This window comes from Felis catus, chromosome D2 (genome assembly GCF_018350175.1).
Source record: "Felis catus isolate Fca126 chromosome D2, F.catus_Fca126_mat1.0, whole genome shotgun sequence".
Taxonomy (NCBI): domain Eukaryota; kingdom Metazoa; phylum Chordata; class Mammalia; order Carnivora; family Felidae; genus Felis; species Felis catus.
This window is the reverse complement of record NC_058378.1, coordinates 82,081,160-82,104,991: the sequence shown is the minus strand read 5'-3', so window position 1 is coordinate 82,104,991 and position 23,832 is coordinate 82,081,160. Positions and strand designations below refer to the sequence as shown.

The following is a 23,832-nucleotide window of genomic DNA, read 5'->3' as shown; positions in this document are numbered from 1 at the left end:
AATAAATATTTAAAAAAAAGAGAATATTCCATAGGATTCCATAGGGCTGGGACATCTGACACCTTGTAGTTCATACTGAGAAAGTGAGAGAAACACCCGACAGAAGAAGCAGGGACTTCATTGTTTGTTCTTTATGTGCCTTGCCCAAAGCAAAGCCTTTCAGGGGACAGGGTAGGGATCGTGGGGGGGGTGGGGCGGCTAGTGAGATGCTCTGTTGAGAGTCATGGCAAATCTCCCAAATCAGGAAAAAATTCGTAATTCGTATGGGAAAAATCTCCTAGGGAAAAGCAGTTTCTTTTTGAAAATTAATGGTGGGGCACTTGAGTGGCTCAATTGGTTAAGCGTCCAGCTTCAGCTCAGGTCATGATCTCATGGTTCATGCATTTGAGCCTGGCATCAGGTTCTCTGCTGTCAGCCCAGAACCTGCTTTGGACCCTCTGTCCTGCCCCCCACATCTCTTTCTGCCCCTCCCCCACTTGTGCTCACTGGCTCTCTAAGAAACAAACATTAAATAAAAAAAAAAAAAAACAAGAAAAAGAAAACTAATGGTCATGCCAAAAAAGAGACTTAAATTTTTTCATGTTTATTTACTTTCGAGAAAGAAGAGAGACAGAGCGTGAGTGGGGCAGGGCAGAGAGGGAGACACAGAGTCGGAAGCAGGCTCCAGGCTCCGAGCTGTCCGCACAGAGCCCCATGCGGGGCTTGAACTCACGAACCATGAGATCATGACCTGAGCTGACGTCGGACACTTAACTGACTCAGCCACTCAGGCGCCCCCAAAATAGAGACTCGTAAATGAAGCGCGTCCCCAGGTGCCACCGAGGGGTCCACCATGCTCCCTCTTATCAGTGCACCTGTGATTTGGGCAAATTCTGCTGGGAACGTTCAGCTTCTGCTTCTGTCAGACCCGCGGTCTGTCTGCCACCCCGAGCGGATAGCTGCCCCTTCCCTTGGTTTCTGCACACGAGGCATTTGTGTGGGCGGTGGGCTTGAAGGCAAGTTGAGGGGCCGGCACAGATTTGCGGATCACGATTAAGTGTCACCTGCTGTGGTCTTAAAAGCCTCGGGGAGCCTCTGCTTCAGTCTTTCTCCTCTCCTTGACCCCCAAATGCAGAGCAGTTTCACCGCAACTTTCGTTGACTTGTTTCCAGCCCGGGGGGGGGGGGGGGAGAGTTCTGCCTTTGAGCCTCATCAGTGTATTATCAGGGTATCTTCCTAAATAAACGGAACAACCGCTCTCCCTAAAAGAATGTTGGTGTTTCCATGAAGACGGTTTTTAAAACCTCACTGTATAAATAAATGCAGATATCTGCGCTTTAAAATTATTTATGATAAAGTACATTTTTTGGTGACATGTCTGCAAATTCAAGCTTAGGCTAGTAACAAATTAATATTTTTCTATAATTAAAATAATCGATTGAGAAGATTCAATGAGAAAGTGCAGCAGTGCATGTGATAATCTTATTATCTTCGTTAAATATTTCCTGAGAAAGCGATAATTACTGTAGTCAAATCGTCAAAGCCGAAATGAGCCACAAGACAAATATTGTAGTTAAACCCTATAGTTCCTCCAGTGTAGGCATTTGCCTACAAAATATAGGTTTCTTCGTTCTTCTAATTAACAGAGGAGTTCTTTCTTAGGTGTGATAGAAATATGATCCCTTACCAAGGTACTCCATTTAAGAAAACTCTCAAGTTGTGGTTATAAACTATTTATGGTCATGTAATACCATCTTCTGAAAGGGAATTAGAAACATACTTCAGAAGACCAGCAGCTGCATAATTTGCAGTTAAGACGTGCCACCCTGGAGTATTTATAAGCCTACTCATTAGCATATATGCCAGAGACATTTGCATATTAGAATTTTTAATTGGTCTGGTGATTCCGCATGGAAACCTTTAGTTGACAATTTTCACGGGAGGTTCTACTTCCCGTTCTTTTAGACCGAAAAAAATGTCCAAAAATGCCTTCAGAGACTGGCTTGCAGGAGAGAAAAGTATCCTGTGTAATCTTTTCCTGCAAAGATGGGACTTTTTCTGCTAGAACATGCATTCTCCTCCCTGCCAATCAAGTGACCTTGGACATGTGGTGCCTCGCTGATGTCACCACCTTCCTGGTGTTTCTTTGTCCGCTGCTCCTCTGACCTCAGAGGCTCCAGGCCAGGACCAGCCTCATAATTTGTGGGGCTCGTTGTTGAAAAACAAGGAATGGCAACATGGCTAGAGTAGTGCTTATTTTTTTTTTTTTAATTTTTTTTTCAACGTTTATTTATTTTTGGGACAGAGAGAGACAGAGCATGAACGGGGGAGGGGCAGAGAGAGAGGGAGACACAGAATCGGAAACAGGCTCCAGGCTCCGAGCCATCAGCCCAGAGCCCGACGCGGGGCTCGAACTCACGGACCGCGAGATCGTGACCTGGCTGAAGTCGGACGCTTAACCGACTGCGCCACCCAGGCGCCCCTAGAGTAGTGCTTATTTATGCGCCTGCTCAGGGTTCTGGGCGCGGGGCTCTGCGTGGCTGCTGGAGTGCACCCCCCTGAAGTCTGAACAGTTCGGACCCCGTTTTGGCTCCCTCTGCCCTGTCAACCTTTCCAGGCTTGCCAAATCTACTTCCAAAAATCTTCTGTTTCAGCCGCGGAAACAAAATGTGTCTCCCCTCCTGGCCGTGGAAAGCAGCCCCCGCTCAAGCTTTCCAGGAACTGAGAAATCAGGAGTGACTTTCCTTCTATTGGCTTCGGTTTTCTTACGTCGCTGCTAATTAAATATTCAAGCAATACTTCTTTCTTCTTTGGGCATTTTTGTACCTCGTAGACACAGACCCTTATGCAGCGTTCTTCCGTTATTCCGTGAGAATTGGATGACTGCTCTTTCACAAGTTTCGAGATTAGCGTTGTGGTTGCCGGCCGAGCAGATCTATCTCGATGATTCAAAAGAGAAACCTCAAGTCGAAGGAAAGGTTTCTGAACATTTCAAGAGGATGAAGGCATCAGAAGGCAACCAGGTTCCTTTCAAAGGAGGTATTGAATCCACTGCTGGGGAATTTATTTTAACAAATGGATTTATCACAGCAAATAAGTATCGCCTGCTACTGTGGATAGATGCTGTGTGGCATTCATCAATGAGCGAGTCTGCTCTCTAAAGGAATTTATGATCTAGCAGAGAGGATTGGTATGTAAGCCCATGGTTCTAATAAAGGCGGCAGAAAATCAGGGATCTGGGAAAGTTTCCTGGCAGGTGGATTGCAGCTGGGGCTCACGTGATTTTTCCAAGGGGAGATGGGAGGTGGGGAAGGTGTTCCAGGAAGGAGAGCCAGTGTGAGCAAAGGCCCAGAGTGGAGAAAGCCCAGGCCGTGCTTGGGTAGTGGCAGATACTCTGGTTATGGGGGGATATGAAGTACAAGTGAGGGAGGACTGGGAAACAGAGCTGCCAGTGCTGGCCAGGACGAAGCCAGAAAGGGACTCAAAGGCCACATTGAGGGGACTGAACTCTATGGAAAGCGATGTGAGAGGTGGGCTTGGGAGCTGGAGCCTTTTACATTTGGGGTTGCGTGCTGTAACTTAGGGAGACCACTGGGCACTTGTGCTAGGGAGAGGAGATGTTTGGCGGGGGGCCGGGCAGGGGGGAGGCTCGTGTCTGGGAGAAACGCAATAATGACTTGAGAGAAGGTGGCAGCAGAAAGGATGGAGAGGGCTTATAGGGGCTGGCAGGGAAGAGGAGGACGCATTCAAGGGTGATGCCAAGGTTTCCAGTCTGCATGACTGGACTGGTTGAGTTTCAGGACTTTGAAGTAGAAGGTGGTTTGAGAAGGGAGGTGAAGATTTTGTTGGGTCTGGAGTGAACAGGACGGTCCGCTGGGACATTCAGGTGAGGATATCCCATGGACAGTGACAACATGGGCCCGGTACCCGGGAGAGGGGGGCCTCTGGAGTCACAGGGAGGGGTTAGCTGCACCCAGGTCATGCAGAAAATAAAGGAGAGAGGGTATGGGCAGATGGGAAAGACATGGGTCAAGAGCTGGATCTTCACTAGGAGACAGGAGAGAAGACCCTTCCGCTTGGAGGTATGGGGCTGGGGGAGACAGAGAGAAGAAAACCCTCTGCTTGGAAGACCACACAGTAGGAGGAAGTATTTTCTGCTCTGGGAGGTCTAAGTGCTTCTGCGGCTGGGAGCTAGGAGGAAAGAACATATGCGTGTGAGTGGGAGATCCATGGTGGAGCAGAAAGCAAAAGCAGGAGGGAGAAGATGCCGGTGAGAAGGCCACGTCTATCTGAGTGACTGAATAAACACTCTTTTCTTTGCCTTACACATGCCACAGATGTCATCTCCTGGAGATGTGGGTTGAATTAATGTGTGCTAAGATGATAAGGCTTTGCGGTGTGTGGCTGTGTCTAACCAATAGACCTACCTGGTGATGCCGTCAGCCCCAGGTAGAGTGGAAGGCCCTCATCATTGAGGGGAAAGTCGGGCGTTGCATTCCACCTGGAGACTGGACACATTCCCTTCATCCATTTTACCTTCTTAATATTTATTTTTTTAAATGCCTATTTACTTTATTCTGGGAGAGAGAGGGACAGAGAGAATCCCATGCAGGCTCCACACCATAAGCGCAGAGCCCAATGCGGGGCTCGAACTCGGGAACCTTGTTGAGATCATGACCTGAGCTGAAATCAAGAGATGGACGCTTAACCAACTGAGCCAGCCAGGCGTCCCCCATTTTATGTTCTTTTTTGCTCTGATGCCTCGTATCTTTTTAACTACTGCCTTAGCATCTAAATATTGATATTTTTTTGTGTGTTGGAAACTGATTTGCGTTCATAGTTCTTCCACATGTTATTTATTTGCTCCTCGCTATGACTGTATGAGGAGGTCAGGGCAGTTACTGGCTCTACTGGTCTGACCAGTGGCCTGAACCTGGGACATTGAGTGATTGACCACAGTCACACAGGGACTGAGCTGGGGCCAGGAATGGACTCTTTTGATGTAATTCTCTTTCTGTAACATGAGTCGCGCGATTAGATGTCACACTCGATACCTTTCTGGTGCTCAGGTTTGAGACAGGAGAATCCAGGCCTTCGGGTTGAGGTTAGGATTTGGGGTCAGGCCTGCAGCAACCAGGCTGAGTATGTTCTCTTACTAATTACTCTGAAGAGTGGGACTTTTGTCTTGTCAGGTGTTATGCTCACGACGGCGTTGGGCAGGTTTTGCGACCGTGTACGTGATCGGACTCATATATAGGGTCACGCAAATCCACCATCTGATGAAGAAGTGCCCACAAATAAGGGGAAGGCAGAGCAGAGGGAGGTAAATGGTGCCAAACGTGTACTTAGCATTACAATGGGGGCAGTGCCACAAGCGAGTCAATCCAATCTATTTTTCTGATAAATAGCTGCTACTGTTGTCATTGTGCCACATCAGGTCCCCTTCATGCCTCCATCCCTTTGGTAAGGAATCCATTAGTCTTGCGTGAATCTTCAGTTATCCCACTACACAGTCTGTGGGAAGCAAAGTTATTTCAGCCGATGGCAAATCTCCTTTTTACTCTCCTAACTATTTAGATAGGAATAAGACCCTAGAACACTAATAATCTTTTCTAACATCACATAACATATTGAAAATCTTCTGTGGATTTTCTGTACCATCAGCACGTTGATGCCTGTGTGCAGGATCCATCTGTGTCCACTCACTCATTCCAAAAACTTCTGCAGAGCACCTACCACATGCCAGGAACCAGGGTGAATCCTGGGTACGTTGGCCCATCTGGCAAGGGGTGCAACTACCTTGTTGAAGAGATTGGACACAGGGCGATCAACCCCAACAAGAAGAGTGTTACTAATAATACCATTGTCAAGTTGCCTCTACGGATGACAAGCCCACCAAAGAGCTTAGAGTTTTTAAATGTTTAACTTAGAAAATTTTTAAATAATTACAAAGTTGTGCAGAAGTTGCAAGAATACAAAGAACATTGGTTTCCTGGACCATTTGAGAAGAAATTGTTGAGTTGATTGATGCTCATTTTCCCTGAATAATTAGGGGAATTCTTTATAGAGAAGGCAGCATTAACCTGTATCTTAAGAAATGAAAACACTTTGGATATCTGGAGTGGGCAAAAGGGAATCCCAGAGAAAGGGATTCATTTGGACAAAACCAAGTACTTGGAAAATTATGAAGCACAAATAAATGACAGTACAATGAAAAGATCAGATCGTGTGTCACTTAAGACTCTTGGTTGGAAGTGGCAAAGTCCAACAGTCAGCTAAGGATAAGAGAGACCTATTGTTTCACTCAAGGGAAAAGTCAGGGTACCTTTAGACACAGCTCAAAAGGGGCGCCTGGGTGGCTCAGTCGGTTGAGCGTCCGACTCCAGCTCAGGTCATGATCTCACGGTCCATGAGTTCGAGCCCCGCATCCGGCTCTGGGCTGATGGCTCAGAGCCTGGAGCCTGCTTCCGATTCTGTGTCTTCCTCTCTCTCTGCCCCTCCCCCGTTCATGCTCTGTCTCTCTCTGTCTCAAAAATAAATAAATGTTAAAAAAAAATTTTAGACACAGCTCAAAAATATGGCCCAACCCTATTTCTCTACATGTTGTCACTTGGCTTCATTTACGGGCTTCCTCCCAGACAGGCCTTCTTTTCATGATTACAGAAGGGCCGCAATGTCTCCAGACCTCACATTTTGCAGCAGAACATAGTGTGTCCTTCCTGGGATATTCCCAAAAAGTCTCATCGCATCTCATTGCCTCTGACCGGTCACGTGCATATCCTTGGACCATCCAGTGCATCAAAGGGAATGTGACTTATGCACTGATTGCCTCAGATCTTGTTCACGTGCTTCACCATCGAAGCTTATCCTCTGGGAGGAGGCCGGGTCTTGTCCAACAACAAGGAGCGAGAGCTTGGTAGAGGTGGTTTCCCAGAGGGAAGTGAAGGTATGGATGGAAAGGAAAGCAAAATAGATGTCAGGAGGTCACGTCAAAAGGGCTGATTGTGTATAACAGGATATGCCAGGATAGGCTCACTCGGGATGTCTTGAGGTCGGCTTTGATGTCTGTTCAGGGTGGTGGTGGTGATGATGATGATTTTCTGTGCTAGACATTGTCCCGTGCCCTTTACTCACACAGAACTAATTTTTTGTATGTACCCAGCACAGTCCCCAGCTGGGCCGACATTGACCACTCGATAAAATCCACGGATTTTGCCACGGTTTGAAGATGCTCAAAGACACAGCCCCAAGGACCGAGTGGCCATCAGGCATATAGGGAATCATTCCTGGGGTGTATTATATGGTTTTTTTTTAATGTTTAATTTTTTTTGAGAGAGAGAGAATGAACAGGGGAGGAGCAGAGAGAGAGTGGGAGACAGAGAATCCTAAGCAGGCTGCATACCCAGCTCAGAGCCCGATGTGGGGCTTGATCTCTCGACCATGCCATCATCACCTGAGCCAAAATTAAGAGCCATTTACTTAACTGGCTGAGCCACCCGGGAGCCCCATCTCCCATTTAAAATGTTTGAAGCTCCTAAGAGACAGCCCTTGACCATCATGCCTTGAATAATTCAGGATGCAGGGGATTTGGATAAATCCTGCAGGACAGGACTTTTCAGTTAATAGCAGCTTACTGGGGCTCCTGGGTGGCTCATGAGCGTCTGCCTCTTGATTTCCATCCAGCTCAGGTTGTGATCTCATGGTTGGTGAGATCGAGCCCCACGTCAGGCTTTGAGATGATCGTGCGGAGCCTGCTTGGGATTCTCTCTCTCCCTCTCTTTCTCTGCCTCTCCCTCACTCATACTCGCTCTCTCTCAAAATAAATAAACATTTTTTTAAAGTAGCTCACTGAACAGAAATTAGAATTATTAACTTTGATGACCTTAGTTGATAATTCCAAAGTTAGTTACCTTCTTGGTATTAACTGGGAGTAAAATGATACAATTTCAAATTAGATGCTTAGGAGAAGCATGGGAGTGGGAAGAAGGGCCTGCTGGCTAATTCTGATATTGTTTGTAGCAGGGGGTCAATAGACAAGAGCTCTAAGTGAGGAGGAATTAAAAATTATATAACGATATTGGTATAAAAGTAACTACTTTTGCAAAAACGCAAGCCTTCCTAATTTCCAAAAGATAAAGAATAGAAAGATTAAAAAAAAAATGGAGAGACCATATATTGAAAGACTATTATATATATTTCAATATACGTGTCTGCGTGTATATAGGGGTATATATACACGTGGGTAAATGCACAAATACACAATATGAAGAAGAGGCGAAATATGTTGATTATAATGTCAATGGGTTTAGCCTATTAAAAGAAGGCTTTATAGTTCTGGCTGCCAAAGGAGAATCTAACACTGTGCCCCTATAAGAGACACGCCTGAAATAAAAAGAGAGAGAGAGAAGAGATCTAGGGAGGCTAGCAATTAAAGAAGGGACAAACGTTTAGTATGCAAAATCATGATTAAGGAAAATAAAAAGGATAAAAATGCAAGAAAGAAACCTGGGTGTCTGGGAAGGTAGCATCCAGATCAGAAAGCATGATAAACGACCAAGAAGACAGGTTATGATGTCAAGGCTGCAGTTCACGATGAAGATACTATAGTTACTAGTATTTAGGTCTCAAGTAACACAGCAACTATCTTTAGAATTTTCTTTTTAAGTTTATTTATTGAGAGAGAGAGAGAGAGAGAGGTAGACGGAGAGGGAGAGAGAATCCAAAGCAAGCTCCACGCTGTCAGCGCAGAGCCCAACATGGGGCTCAGTGTCATGAACTGTGAGATCAGGACCTGAGCCAAAATCAAGAGTTGGACACTTAGCCGACTGAGCCACCCAGGCACTGCACAGCAACAATCTTATAACGTAGAATCTATGAAAGATTGTAAGAGAAGTCATCAAAGATGTTAACATTAGACTTCACACACTTCTCTCCACTGAAGGAATACCATGTAGACAAAAACTCAGTAAGACTGTAGAAGACCCAATCAGCATGATCATTGAGGTACATCTTACGTACGACCTAAAGAACAAGGTAAAAGAAGATGCCTTCCTTTAAAGTACACATGGAAGAGGCACCTGAGTGGCTTAGTTGGTTGGACATCGGACTTTAGCTCAGGTCATGATTCATGGTTCCTGAGTTGGAGCCCCATGTCAGGCTCTGTGCTGACAGCTCAGAGCCTGGCGCCTGCTTCCGATTCTGTGTCTCCCTCTCTCTCTGCCCCTCCCCTGCCCACACTCTTTCTGTCTCTGTTTCTCTCTCTCAAGAGTAAACATTAAAAAAAAAATGAAAGTACACATGGAAAATTAAGAGAATTGACTCTTAGCCCACAAAGAAGATCTCAGTGAATTTAGAGGAATAGAAATAATGCGAGATTCTCTGACCACAAAAAGCCAGAAGTTGACAGCATTAACAAACCAAAACATCCTTCCATGACAAGCACTGGCAGGAAAAGCTACAGTCAACACATGAGACTGCACTGAACTAAAGACCTTCTGCACAGCAAAGGAAACAAATTGAAACAGCATCCTCCAGAATGGGAGAAAATACTTGCAAACCATATTCTCTGATAATGGGTTAATAAACAAAATAACTGAAACAACAACATCAACAAAAACCCCACCATCGTCACCAAAACAACAATCAAAAGGTCCTCTGTTAAACAACTCTTCGGTCAAAGGGAAAATGCAAAATGAAATCGGAGACGTTCTTAAAGGTAAGTACAGGTACAGTTATGACCTGTTCAAGTCTATGGGACATAGCAAAAATAGTTACCGGCGGAAACTTGTTGCGTTAAGTCCATATGGCAGTAGTAATAAAAAAAATCTTTTATCAAAAAAATGTTTATTTATTGAGAGAGAGAGAACACGTGTGCACGTGCGCATGCCAGTAGGGGAGGGGCAGAGGGAGCAAGAGCGAGGATCCCCAGCAGGCTTCTTGCTCAGCATGGAGCCCAATGCAGGGCTTGATCTCAAGACCCTGGGATCATGACCTCAGCTGGAATCAAGAGTCAGATGCTTAAACAACTGAGCATGGCAATAAAGAAATAAGTTAGGCACCAATGCAAAAAGCTAGAAAAAGAACAGACTAAAAGAGAGGGGAAGGCAGGGTTTGATAAACATAAAGAAGTCATTACATCCGGAAATGGAAAAGCAATAGAAATCATGAGGGAATCCAAAAGTGGGTTTCGTTAAGTAAAAACCAACAAAATGGGCAAACCACCCACTTACCAACTTAAGAAAAGGATGGAGAAAACAGAAATTTGGAACCTAGGAGTGACAAAGGGTGAAACTCAAAAATAAAAAAATCGAGAATACTTCTTACAACTCGAGGGGAATAAATACGAAAACGTACATAAAATGTGAAAATCTGTAGAAAAATGCAACTTCTTGAAATTGAACCTAGGAAAGACACTAAATCTCAACAGAACGATTACCACAGAAGAAATAGAAAAATAAAGAATTATCTTCCCCAAGAAGCACCAGGTGTAAGAAGCACCTTGCAAGTTCACATAATCCCAATATCTCCCTAATGGTTCTAGGGGGTAAAAAATGAAGAAAACCTTGTTGTAAAGTGAGCCTGTCATTAATCCTCAAATGTGAAAAGGTTTCGTTGAAAAATAAAACTTCTGATTTGATCTTGCTTATAACTTTTTTTAACGTTTATTTTTGAGACAGAGAGAGAGCACGAATGGGGGGAGGGTCAGGGAGAGAGGGAGACACAGACTCCGAAGCGGGCTCCAGGCTCTGAGCTGTCAGCCCAGAGCCCAACGTGGGGCTCGAACTCACAGACCGCGAGATCGTGACCTGAGCCGAAGTTGGACGCTTAACCGACTGAGCCACCCAGGCGCCCCTGATCTTGCTTATAAATAGTGATGATAAAGTTTTTAAATAAAAGGTATCCAAAAGAACCCAATAGCACATTAAAGGAACGATGTGTTAAGAACAGAGGAGATTCGTTCCAGAATGCAAGGAAGGTCCGGTATTGGGAAATATATTGATATGCCATACTGGCCATAGAGCTAAGGGGCTAAAGCATATGACCATCTCCGTAGATACGGAGGAGGCACTGGGCAAAACTCAATACCTGTGGTAGCTTCTACAGGTGTCACAACAAAGGACCATGGTCTGGGTAGTTACCTCCTCATACTTACAGATGCTGGAAGTTCAAGGTCAAGGTGTTGGCAGAGGGGGTTTCTTCTGAAGCCTCCTCCCTTAGCTGGTACATGTTGTCCTCCTTGTTGCCTCGTATCACCTTCCCTACGTGTGCATACACTTCTGGTGCCTCTTGGTGTGTCCAAATTTCTTCCTCTTGTAAGGACAACAGTCAGATTGCGTTAGGACCCACCCTCATGGCTTCATTTTAACTTAGTCATGCCTTTAAAAGTTTTTTTTTTCCTCCAGATATGGTCTCATGCCGATGTACTGAGTTACGGCTTCAACATATGAATTTGGGGGGCCATGATTCAGCACATAAAATACTCCTTTGCTTTATCAGCAATTATCCCTATGGTCATATAGGCACTGATGGATGCTTTCATCACAGGTAAGACATATATGCCTCAGACCAAAGTTAGCTTCCTACTTAATGGGAAAACACTTGGGGCTTTGCTGCCAAAGGTTGAAACAAGAAATAACGTCCATTGTCTTTACTGTCTAATATTGTTATTAGCCAATGCGATCAGACAAAGCAAAGCACTCGCAGCATGGATATTAGGAATAGAAAAATATTTTCATTTATAAATAATATGGTTATGTGACAACCCGAAGAGCCGATGAGAAGCTGCTATAAAATTGTAAGAAAATTTAGTAAATTAACAAGGGATAAAATCACACAAATCAACAGATGTCTCGTATGTAAACAAAAACCAATTTGAGGGCATAACGGAAGATAAGACTGCGTTTACAATGGCGAGAAAGACAATGAAATGTGTAGATGTACACCTAGCGAGAAATGTCCAAAACCTGTATGGAGGGTATAAACCCTGTTGGCGGATACTAAAGGGGCCGTGAGCAAATGAGAAAATGTCCCATGATTTGGATGGGAAGACTCATTTCCACTAATATGTCAGTTCCTCCCAGGTCAATTTGTAAGGCAAAGGTAATCTCAGAAAACTCAGTGATGATTTTTTGAACTGGACCGAGACAGGTCATGTATGAAGTTTATTTAGAGCAACAAATGAGGAACATTCACTAGAACTGGTGGAAGGTGAGTTCTAGGGGTGAGGACCAGAGGTTAAACACGCTAGGAAGTTTCTAGAATTAAAAGACTTAGACATGATATAAAGCTTCTATACCCAAAACAGAGTGGGGTTGGCACATTCATAGACGAATGGAACAGGGTAGAAAAATCTGGAAATAGGCCCACTAGCATATGAAAATTTAGTGCTTGAGAAAGATGGGATTTCACGCCAGAGTCCTCAGAACTTGTTAGTTCTTTGGTCAGAGGAGTTTGCGATTACAGGGTGTTTCAGATTGGATACTGTTCCCCCAAATTTCATGCCCTTCCCCAAACCTCAGAGTGTGATGTTGTTTGGAGATAGGGTCATTGCAGATGTAATTTGTTGAGATGAGAGCCTATGGATTACGGTAGGCCCTTAAGTGAACATGACCGGTATCCTTGTGTGAAGGAATGCAGAGACACACGGGAGAGAGGGCCGTGTAACAATGGAGGCAGAAGTTGGGTGATGTGTCTGCAAACCAGGAACACCAAGGATGGCCAGCAACCCCCAGAGGATGGAAGAGGCAAGGAAGGATTCTTCCTTTAGAGCCTTCAGAGAGAAGGTGGCCCTGCCAACTCTTTGACTTTAGGTTTGTTGCTTCCAGAACTTGGGGAGGCTAACTGTCCGTCATTATAAGCCACTTGCTGTGTGACGGTTTCGTTACAGTGGCCTCAGCACAGGAATACACAGAGTGTTGAAGACAGAAAGGCTATTCCAAAAGAGCTGGGACCTGCCAGCCTGTGGGGACCTTGGGAGGCAGGGAGTCAGGGGCATAAATACTTTGATCCTGTTCCCTTCCCCTGCTCGCTTTGAGCTGTCTAGTATGGTGGCCATTGCCACGTGCAGCTAATGTGCACTTGAAATGTGTTTAGTGTGGACTGACATGCACTGTGAGTGTAACATATACTCTGGGTTGTGAAGACTTAGGAAAAAAAGATTGTAAAATACGTCATCAGCATTTTTTAAAAATATTGATTGCAAGTTGACATGGTAATGTTTTAGGTATATTGTCTTAAATAAAATATATTCTTAAAATGAAGGTCACCCATTTATTTTCACTTTTTTTTTTCAACGTTTATTTATTTTTGGGACAGAGAGAGACAGAGCATGAACGGGGGAGGGGCAGAGAGAGAGGGAGACACAGAATCGGAAACAGGCTCCAGGCTCTGAGCCATCAGCCCAGAGCCCGACGCGGGGCTCGAACTCACGGACCGCGAGATCGTGACCTGGCTGAAGTCGGACGCTTAACCGACTGCGCCACCCAGGCGCCCCTATTTTCAGTTTTTAAAAATTGTGTCTTATTTGTGAGTTTTATTTTTAAAAATATGGCTACTAGAAAACTTTAAATGACACCTGGCCCACGTTGGTGGCTTGACTTATTTCTGTGGAACAGCACGGCCGAAAAAGGCAGAGAGCAGGCCGTTCTGCTGAGATTATCCGTCATGACAGCTTCCTGGGCCCAGGACAAAGGGACTGGGAGCAGGAGGAAGGTGGATCCAAAGAGGCAGACACAAGATATCGGACACAAGTACCTACTATGTGCCAGGAATGGTTTTAGAGGCTGAGAATAAAGCAGTGAAAAGTCCAGATGAAAGATGGTAGTGCCTTGGGGTGGGAGCAGGGGATGGGGAGAGAAGGACAGATTTAAGAAGTAGCTGGGAAGCAGAATTGATGAACTTGGAAATTGTCCTGGGAAAGACAGGGGAACCAGGTTTGTAGACTGTGTAAGTAAACAGAGACACCGTTTCCCGAGGCTGGAGGAGCTACAAGGAGCAAGTGTGGTGCGCGAGAGGAGGGGTGGTTTCTATTTTGGAAGCGATGAGTTTGTTTGTGAAACCTGGTTGAGTACATGGAACCGGAGCTTGGGAAAAAATATGGGCTAGAGATTCTGATTTGGAAATTATCAGCAGATGTTACAAACCGTTGCATCTTTAACAGTTTTTTTTTTTTAATTTTTAAAAAAATTTTTTTTTCAACGTTTATTTATTTTTGGAACAGAGAGAGACAGAGCATGAACGGGGGAGGGGCAGAGAGAGAGGGAGACACCGAATCGGAAGCAGGCTCCAGGCTCTGAGCCATCAGCCCAGAGCCCGACGCGGGGCTCGAACTCACGGACCGCGAGATCGTGACCTGGCTGAAGTCGGACGCTTAACCGACTGCGCCACCCAGGCGCCCCTCTTTAACAGTTTTGACAGCAGTTATTTGAGACACAGACGCAGGGGCCACAAGCTGCCCCATTCCACCTTTCCAGTCGACGAAACACTTGTAATAATCACAAAATTTCACTGTCTAAAGACATTCTGAGATTATTTATCTAATAACAAAATACACATATTTATGATTATATAATTATCTATAATATCTCACAAAACTTAGCGATAGGCGTCTGAGGGGTTCATATTTGTACCATTGCACGTTGTCCTAAATCTGAGCACTGGAAAATTATGGGCCAAAAATGCTATGGGTGCTAATAGGCATCTCATTATATAGCAAACCAAATAGCTTGTAAGAAATTAAAGTGATAATGATGAACTCAAACTAATAAAGATTTCTAATTAAAATGGAATAATAGCAACTACCGACCACAACAACTCAAGGCAGTGTTGACAATACATTAATGACAAAGCATTGTCCCTGAAAATTCCAAGGGCTCATTTGCACAGGAAGAGGGAAAGAAGCAATACTGTTAGGCAAAATCCTCAGTAAATTCTAATACAGGGCTGATTTAGTTTAAGAACTCCAAATTTAGAAACACATTTCGTGGGTACCTCTTTGTCCTATAAAAATAAAAGACTTTGGAACTGCCTGCCATTTGCCTGTTAGAAAAGAAAGTGATTTGTACAAAACCATTTGCCCAGAAGTATTTTCAACCTGTCCTGTCCCCTTCCAAGGGGGATCCTGATGTTTTGTTCGTGGGTCTTTGCTGTGGTCGTCTGTGTTGTGAGTGGAGAAGGAGGGAGGAAAGCTAGATTGATTATATAAGAAAATGGGAGAGAGATTTGTGGAGGAAAGGAGGAAAGGTGGATGCCTAAAGCCAAGATGGGCTGGAAGGGTTTTTAGGGGGAAGGTGGGGGGTGGCAGGATGCACAGGACAAATTAGAGAAAGGGGAGAGATTTAGAGGATGCAGCCACCCAGAGGGGCGGGACTTGGAAGGAATTCAAATTCTCGCAGTCAGAGCTAGGCAATGTGGTTCCCTTATTTGCACCGCACTTGGGAGCCTGCACTAACCACCAAAATGGCTTTTCAAGTTTTGACTGTCGTTTTGTTGCTGTTACATCTCTACTGGGGTAACTGGAAGAGATCTCACAGCCTCTCAGAGATAGGGTGAGACATTCTGCTGTGGACGGTGGTTGGATGTCCGTGAGTTGACGACACGGCTCCAGGTGAGGACACAGCCTAGGGGTCTCATGCTCGGCAAATGCTCCAGCCACCAATCCTTGAGGACCTGCTGTCAGTGACTCTGCGGAGGCTGCATCTTTGGGAAGATCCTTGTTCTCTCCGTGGCTTGATCGAAGTGCTTTGATGTGTATCTTCTCGTGTTCTGCACTGACTCAGAAAAAGCAAAGCCCATGTGGCATGAAATCTGTAAAGGCTACCACCTTGTTTTCAGGGTCCCAAGTTCATCAAGCACCCAGCTTACTTCTGCTCCCTTTTGCTGTTGAGGAGTGAGAGCTAGAGCCTCATGTGATAGACTTGGCTGACGCCTATGAGGAAAACCTGCTTACACAGGTAAATAGCTGGAAAAAAAAATGACTATTCTAATAGTCTTTACAAGTAATTGGGGCAATTCTTCTATATCAAAACTTGAAGGTAGTTTCTCAAAAGCTAGTTGCAGTGTGGGACGTGGAATGATATCAATGAACTGTTCATTCTCTGTTATATTAAAATCCATTTTTCTATCTTGTACTTTAAATGGATCTTTTACCCATACATGATTTTGTAACACGGTGCACTGGTCACTTGGAAAATGTTGGCTCACCTAGTTAGACGATTCTTCTGGATGTTGATATATTTCATTAGACACTATCAAGAATTACATTTATTAATATCAGCACCAATCACATCAGAAGAGTGTTTAAATATATTGGAAGGCTCTCCATCTCATGGTGGCATATGCACGTTTTCCAAAATGTAATTTTCACTTGAGAGCTTGAATGTTATTATTGGCAACAAAGAGTATCAGTTGTTTTCCTTGAAGTGACAGGTGCATTTCATTCACCCCAGAGAAAATATCTGCCAGTTACCCAAGTCTGAATGACCATAGTCTGTTAGAAGCTCTTTCAAGTAGAAACAGTGTTCCATGAAAAAAAAAATGGCTAGTTCAGCATGCAACTCAAATAATTATTTGAGAACTTTTATTCAAGACAACTATTATCCTTGGGGATATATAGTTCCCACATTTTCCCCAAGGGATATTTAAAGATGTGTTCTTACAGGGAGAGACGAAATTAATCATCTTTACTGTTTCAAGAACATTTTTGGGTGAAACTGGCTAATTTTTTTCTTTGAGTGCTGCTGGTGACCAACACAGTGCCGAGTGGTGGTGTTTGGTGCCATGACCACTGGTTGCTGACACACCAATAGTTTTACTCCCACTGTTTGCCCCATCAGCGCGAATGTCAACAGAGAGGAAGACGTAAATGGTATCTTGGTAGTACTTTGAAAATTGTTTTACTCTCACAGACTCTCTGAAAGAACCTCAGCACACCCGGGGGTCCACAGACCCCACTGGGTGAGGTGCTGGTGGAGTTGGTCTTTGTTATTCATGACTTCAGTATTTGTGAGTTCATCTACATACTGAGATTTAACTCCCAGCCAGTACTCACGGCATGTTTGTGGCTGTTTGTGGACAAGCACGTGCCCATAGTGGCTTCAATATGAGTGGCTCGATGTGCACATTCCCAGCTGAGGCGGGACAAGGTGACACTCTGCCTTCTTGTTTTGGGGCTTATACCATAAACAGGGATCCCCTATGCAATTAATTTAGTTCTATTCTTTTAGTTTTGTGCTCTTTGTTGTTAGTTTCACTGTTTAAAATGGCCCCCAAGTGTAGTGCTAAAGTATGGTCTTGTGTTTCCGAGCACAAGTAGGCTGTGATGTGCTTTTTGGAGAAAATATGTATGTTAGATCTAAGTTTTGTTCAGGCATGAAATAAAGTGCTTTGCCCAGGAGTTCAATGTTAGTGAGTTAACTATATATATATTAAATGAGGTATCTTTAAACAGAAACGCACATAAAGCAAGGTTACATAATGATCAGTTGATGAGAATATTGCGGCCAGAGAGGCCAGTTACCTGTTTGTAATTTAAAATAAAATTGGTGGGCACGTTGTTGATGATCTCGATTCCTTGAAAGACTTTGGATCACCTTGAGCAAGTACGGCTGTTTAAGAACTCCCTGACTTGGAAGTAATTTGTGAGAGATTTTAAAGACTTACTGAGGTCTGCTCGTTTTGAGGGACAAGAAGCAGTGGGGAAACTGAGGAAGGAAAAGTGCAGAACATCCGTGATTGTTCAGCTCAGATGCTTCATAGTTTTTGACTCCATCTTTGGAGGAGAGAGGCCACAACTTATAACATCTGTGACTTAAAGACATCCCTTGTCTCCTGCAATCTCATCAGGTTGCATGAAGAACCTAAAACAAACACGCTTTAGTAACACTTGCCATGGTGGGACCACACTGTGACGTAAGCCATGATGCATACTGTCTTGTTGGCTTGGACGCTAACCTCGTGAGGTAGGATGTCTTCTCCCCGTTTCATAGATAGCAAACTGATGAGCAAACTGTAGAAGCTAAATGACTTGCCCTATGTTACTCATCCTGTAAGTGACCAGGCAGGGTCCCACACCCAGCTTCTTTGACCCCCAAGTTTGTGTTCTTCCATTGGGCAGTGTTGGGAACAGTTTCCCAGCAGATCTGGAGAGGCCAGCAGAATTTACAGAGCCTATTGACTCGCCTAAGGTGCCAGCACTCAGTATGGCACCCAGGAGCCAGACTTGGACCTACCATTCCCATTTCGACATGTTGGTTGCTTTACTTTCAATGTCACGTACTCTTCCACTGGGCCTCCCATTTTCCAGTGCCATCAGTGATCAGAGTTACCTTGTTCTTGGGTGGGGCCAACCAGAGAAGTCGGCCAGTGCGCAGCGCAGGAAAAAGCAGCCACCACCAGAGGGCACTGTGACCCTTAGTGGTTGGTACCTGAAGGACAAATGGCCCCAGCCACTCTCGCAACAGAGAAAGGTGATTTCTCTGAGATTTACATTCTCTTTTGGCCCAGACGTTGCCTTATGAGGATAAATCACAGTGGTTGCTGCATGTTATAGAATCCTTATGCGCTCTGCTGGTATATTGCAGTTGAAAGGATACGAGCCACGTTGACGCATTTTCCCCTTCCACCTACCAATGATGGATGAGGATGGCTGAGGCTGCCTTTTCCCAAAACACAAATGCATTCAGGGGCTCTCTTTAGAATCTGCCGTTCAACTGATTCCAACACTAAAATATAATAAGTGGTCTCAGAGAAAGGTCCCAAGATTGCTTGGGATCAGAAGCAAAACCCTAGGCTATCCTGGCCTTTGTTGATTTTAATTAAATATAGTGTTCAAGTGTCAGAAGCTCAGTCGACTAGAAGGGGAGTTAGAGCCCAAGACGGGGAAAGGAAAGATTCCTTTATGTAATGGGAACTACCATCACCTCTCGTATCAAGCAGCCCCTATGTAACTGGCTTAAATTCTTCTGACCAAGAAGGGATTAGAGCCTCTGATGTTTAAAATTATAATGTGATTTGAACGTTATGGAAAGGAAGACAGGGGATGGGTAACGGGCCAGTTCAGCCAAAATTCGGTCCATTGTTTTTCACACTCTGTTCATGGGCAACATCTTTGAGGAAGGAAAATCTTGGCAAAGACATCACACAAGATGACTGGCACTGGCCAGTGGTATGTCATTGTCCATCCAAGAACAGAGGCAATGCCATTGGGCAACACTCCACCAGTCCTGCTGTTTGACACGTGATGCTCTGGTCTGTCGGTGGGGAATTGCCCTGAATAGGGCACCCTCACCATGTGGATTCTGCCTGGGCTGCACCACTCCCTTTCTTGTCAAAACCCTTGGGCTTATTCTTAGCAGATTATATAATAAATGCTCCCTCCCATGGCTCACCAAGTTTCCAGTCAAGGTACTGGACTTCAGCATGGGATGACCCTTTCCATAGAGATCTGCATTTTAATAGGAGATTTAGGAATTTTAAAAATTGTAAAATTAGTCCATGCTAATAAAATTGTAAATCTCCTTTATTATCCCCTACCTGTCAATTATATTCTCCAGGTATAATCACTATTCATAGTTTAGTGTGTATTCTTCCAGAACATTTTCTGTGCACATAGAAACATCTATTATGCATTGGCACATATTCTTTTAATTTTTGTTTTTTAACAAAGTTGTGTATAAATTCTCTATAGTGGTTCCCCCCTCGCCCAATAACCAGGCATGGGTGCCCATCCAAGTGAGAGAAACAGCTACCTTGTTCGTTTTAACTGCTGCATGGAGTTCCATAGCATGGGGGGGTATCATAATTTATGGACCAGTTTTTAGGGGTGGGCTTTTAGGAGGTCTCCAGTTTTTTTGCCGTTGTAAACAAAACAAATACTTTTGGCTGCATGGAGTTGCTGTGCTTTGTTACTGGTACGAGGCCTTACCAAAACAGTCCCAATGTATTCTAAGTAGAGGAATTTTGAAGAGGAGAAGTTTTAATGCCAAGAAAAGTGACTGTGAAGCAGTGGGTTGGGCTTGCTGAGTGCCAGGCTAGGGGAGGCTGGTCCTACTGGCAAAGGAGGAAAATGGTGGCCTCTTGGCCTGCTAGGGTAAGTAAGGGTGTCTGTTCAGCCATAACGGTGGAATCTGCAGTGTGCTCCCTTTGCTTATGATGGGAAACATTACACGTCCACGGACCCATCTTCCACCCCCTTGATTGCAAAAGATTCACTAGGGGGTGCCTGGTTGGCTCAGTTGGTAGAGCATGTGACTCTTGATCTTGGGGTTGTGACATCAAACACCCTATCTTACACCTCATAAAAGGCCTGAATAATCTCACACTTGCACATTTTTGTAATTGGAAGACCTGGTGCCACATTTCCAGTGAACTAAAATGGCTTTCCAAGATGGCACCTTCTAATGGCATGACACCAACAGGAAAAGTTGAAGGCAGAGCAGTTTCAATGGTATCTGGCAAAGCTTAATTAATTGATGTGTCGATGAAACCATTTATAGGGTGCCTACTAAGGGCCACACAGGGTGAAGTGCTCAGTATACAGAGATGGTGAAGACAGTCTGTGTTCTCAGAGCTGAAAAATACGCCATTGGAGCAATGTGGTCCTGTAGCTAGGTGAGGTCCATCCAGCTCTCCCTGACCATAGGTGCACTCACCTATATGGATACCACCATTGAAGATGGCATTTATCTTTGCATCTGCTGAGAACATCTCCTAGTGCAGAACATTGATGAGACCCCCACTGGCTGCTCCAGTGGAATCAGTGCATCCCTGGGCTGGGCCTTAAAGTTAATAAAGTGCACGAGAACCACCCAGTGAGGTCAATGTCAAGTGGACACTCAGTACATCATGGCTGACTGGCCACAGACTAGCAGTGACTAACTGGGAAGCCAAGTTGTGCATACAGGTGAGCAGTCTCTGGCCTCTGGTGGAGCCTCCGTGCTTGACCCCTGTGGCCTCTGGTGGGGCCTCCAGACTTGACCCCTCTGCATAGTGTTCGTCCAAATTTGACAAACGGCAGGATTCTTGCATCTGAATCTCCCAGGGAAACTTGTTAAACATGAGGACTCCTGGGCCCCATCCACAAGGCTTGTGGTTTAGTGGTTCTGGGATGGAGTCTAGGAATCCGTGTCTTTAACATGTCAGGTCATTCTTATTACCAGTGGGCTGGGGTGGGGACGTCCCAGGTTGACGACTGGCCAAGGGGCTGCTTGTGACCTCCTGACATGTTCTTTCCCCCTTACCTTCCAAAGAATATAATAAAATTTGAGTTAGTTACCAACTTTTAAAGATCAGGATTTTGTTTTCCTGAGTCTTAAAGTGGATGAGGGTGTAAAGTGACTTAGAGAAATAGCCAAAGTGCTCCTAAGGACCCTTTGATGCTCAGGACTGGAAGAGCTGAGGCTCTGAGAGGGGCAGGGTGGGATATTGGGATTGACTGAGAGCAGTTGGATCCATGGAGAGCTAGGAAATTCATTCTCTAAAGAAGCTGGGATGGAAAATATCTAGGCTGCAGACAGCAGGGCTGAGGCACAGAGCTGGCCATCAGGGATTATGTGAAAGTCTATGTCTGGAGCTTTCTCTGGAATATTGCAGCCAGGCTGTGTCCCCAGAGAGGACACTAGACGATTCTACTGTAGGGGTGTAGGAAGAGCTCCAGAGAAAAGACCCTGATCCCCTGGGCTGAAGCCCACCGGTCAACAATCACAAGCCTTAGGTATAGCCTTTTCAGGCCTTCCTCTTGGATATGAACAAACAGCAGAGGACGACCAGAACTTGAGGAAGAAATCCTGCACCATGAAAGTGAGAGAAACCAGCAAACAAGTAGAAGAAAGACATCCCAAGGAAACATGATTGTAGGAATCAGCAAACAATTTCACAATTTACTTATTATTCTCAGATCGGAGACACACTGCATCCAGAAATCAGGAGCAGGGGCTAATGGGAAAGGAACACTCAGGGAGATAGAATGAGCTCTTGGAAACTGAAAATATGGTAGCCATCAGTGAGCTCAGAGGAAGTGGACAATAAAGAATCCAGGAAATATCTCCCAAAGTAAAATACTACTAAGAAAAGAGTAATGGAGGGGCATCTGGGTGGCTTAGTTGGTTAAGTGTCCAACTTCAGCTCAGGTCATGATCTTGTGCTCTGTGGGTTCGAGCCCTGCATTGGGTTCTGCGCTGACAGCTCACAGCCTGGAGCCTGCTTCAGATTCTGTCTTCCTATGTCTCTGCCCCTCCTCCACTCACACTCTCTCAAAAATAAATGTTAAAAAAAAATTTTTTAAAGTAATGGAAAATATGTAAGAGTGGGGGCAGGAGAGAGTGGGTCTAGGAGTCCAATATCTGATTCATAGGAATTCCAGGAAAAAAGAAGAGAGAAAATGGAGGGAGGGAATTACTGAAGATATAACTCAAGAAACAGATTTGAAGGACATGAACCGCTCTACTAAAAAACCAAAGCAGAATCAGGAGTGACGACGATACTATCAATAGTCATAAAACCCAATATTTATTGATTTTGCACTATGTGCCAAGTGCTGTTCTGAGGGCTCTGATGTATTATCTCATTAATCTTCACAACTGCCTTGCAAGAAGGACACTCATGCCTGTTTTAAGAGACACACTATTAAGTTACGTGCCCAGGATCACATGGTTCATAAATGGCATTGTGGGGTTTTGGGCCCCAGTGTTCTAAACAACATCTGCCTGTGTCACCATAACATGTCAGGACACCGTGCCTGAAGAGAAGACCCTAACATTTGCAGGAAGAGACAGAGAAGTGGGACACAGCCAAAGGCATGTGAATTGGAGAGTATCGGATTTATCTAACACAGTCTTAGAAATGGGAAGATGATGGAGAGATGCCTTCAAAATTCTGAGGGAATATGGTTTTCAAGGCAGAAATCTATACCAGCCAAATTCCCAATTGAGTGTGACAATAGAAGAGAGACATTTCAAGCATGTGAGGCTCAAACAGTTTACCTCTCAAGCACCCTTTTTAGGAAACAACCAGAAATATGCTTCAGCAGAACAACAACCGAGAAAAACATGGAACCCCAAAACAGGGAACCCAGCCCAGGAGGAGGCCTGGGGGTGCCATGGGGGGAGACTGAGGTCACTGAAAAAGGATGTGGCCATGTGGGGAGAGGTTGGGTGCTGTGAGAGCTAAAAAAAAAAAAAATTCTCAACCTCTGTGAATGCAGGAAATAATGAAACTAGAAAACAGCTGAATAAGCATACTTTTCAGTAATATGGAAGAACCTACCAGAAGAAATAGTTAAAAGTGGTGGTCATGGAATGGGAATGGTGGTTGGAGGGGCCACGACAGGGGCCGCTGTTGTTATAAGCTTTTGATTTTTTTGAGTTTTTCTTTACTTTTGATTTTTTAATTTATTTTTTATTCTTTAAAAGAGATTTTATTTTAAAGAGAGAGACAGTGTGTGCAAGTGGGGAAGGGGCAAAGAGAGAGGGAGAGAGGATCTTAAGCAGGCTGCACGCTCAGTGTGGAGCCCGACATGGGGCTCGATCATCCCATGACCCTGGGATCATGTCATGAGCTGAAATCAAGAGTCGGAGGCTCAACCGACTGAGCCATGCAGGCACCCCACTTTTGATTTTTTTAGAATAGTTTTAGGTTCACAGCAAATCTGAGCAGAAGGTTCAGAGATTTCCTACATACCCTCCACCCTCACATATTCCTCCACAATCTACGTCCCCCACCAGGTGGTATATACGTAACACCTGATGATCCTGCATGGACCCGTCATAGTCACCTGCAGTCCGTGGTTGACATTAGGGTTCACTCTTGGTGTTGTGCATTCTAAGGGTTTGGACAAATGTGTGGTGACATGTATCCACC

The 23,832-nt window shown here is 44.7% G+C and overlaps 1 long non-coding RNA gene across 1 annotated transcript; it reads right to left on the bottom strand.

The window, feature by feature from the left end:
- Nucleotides 1-4,701: 4,701 nt before the first annotated feature.
- LOC123380948 lies at nt 4,702-23,791 on the bottom strand. The gene is made up of 3 exons (XR_006587406.1): nt 23,747-23,791; nt 11,132-11,288; nt 4,702-5,493 (listed from the first exon to the last, which is right to left on the bottom strand). It is a non-coding gene; the product is annotated as an uncharacterized LOC123380948 (long non-coding RNA).
- Nucleotides 23,792-23,832: the final 41 nt, after the last annotated feature.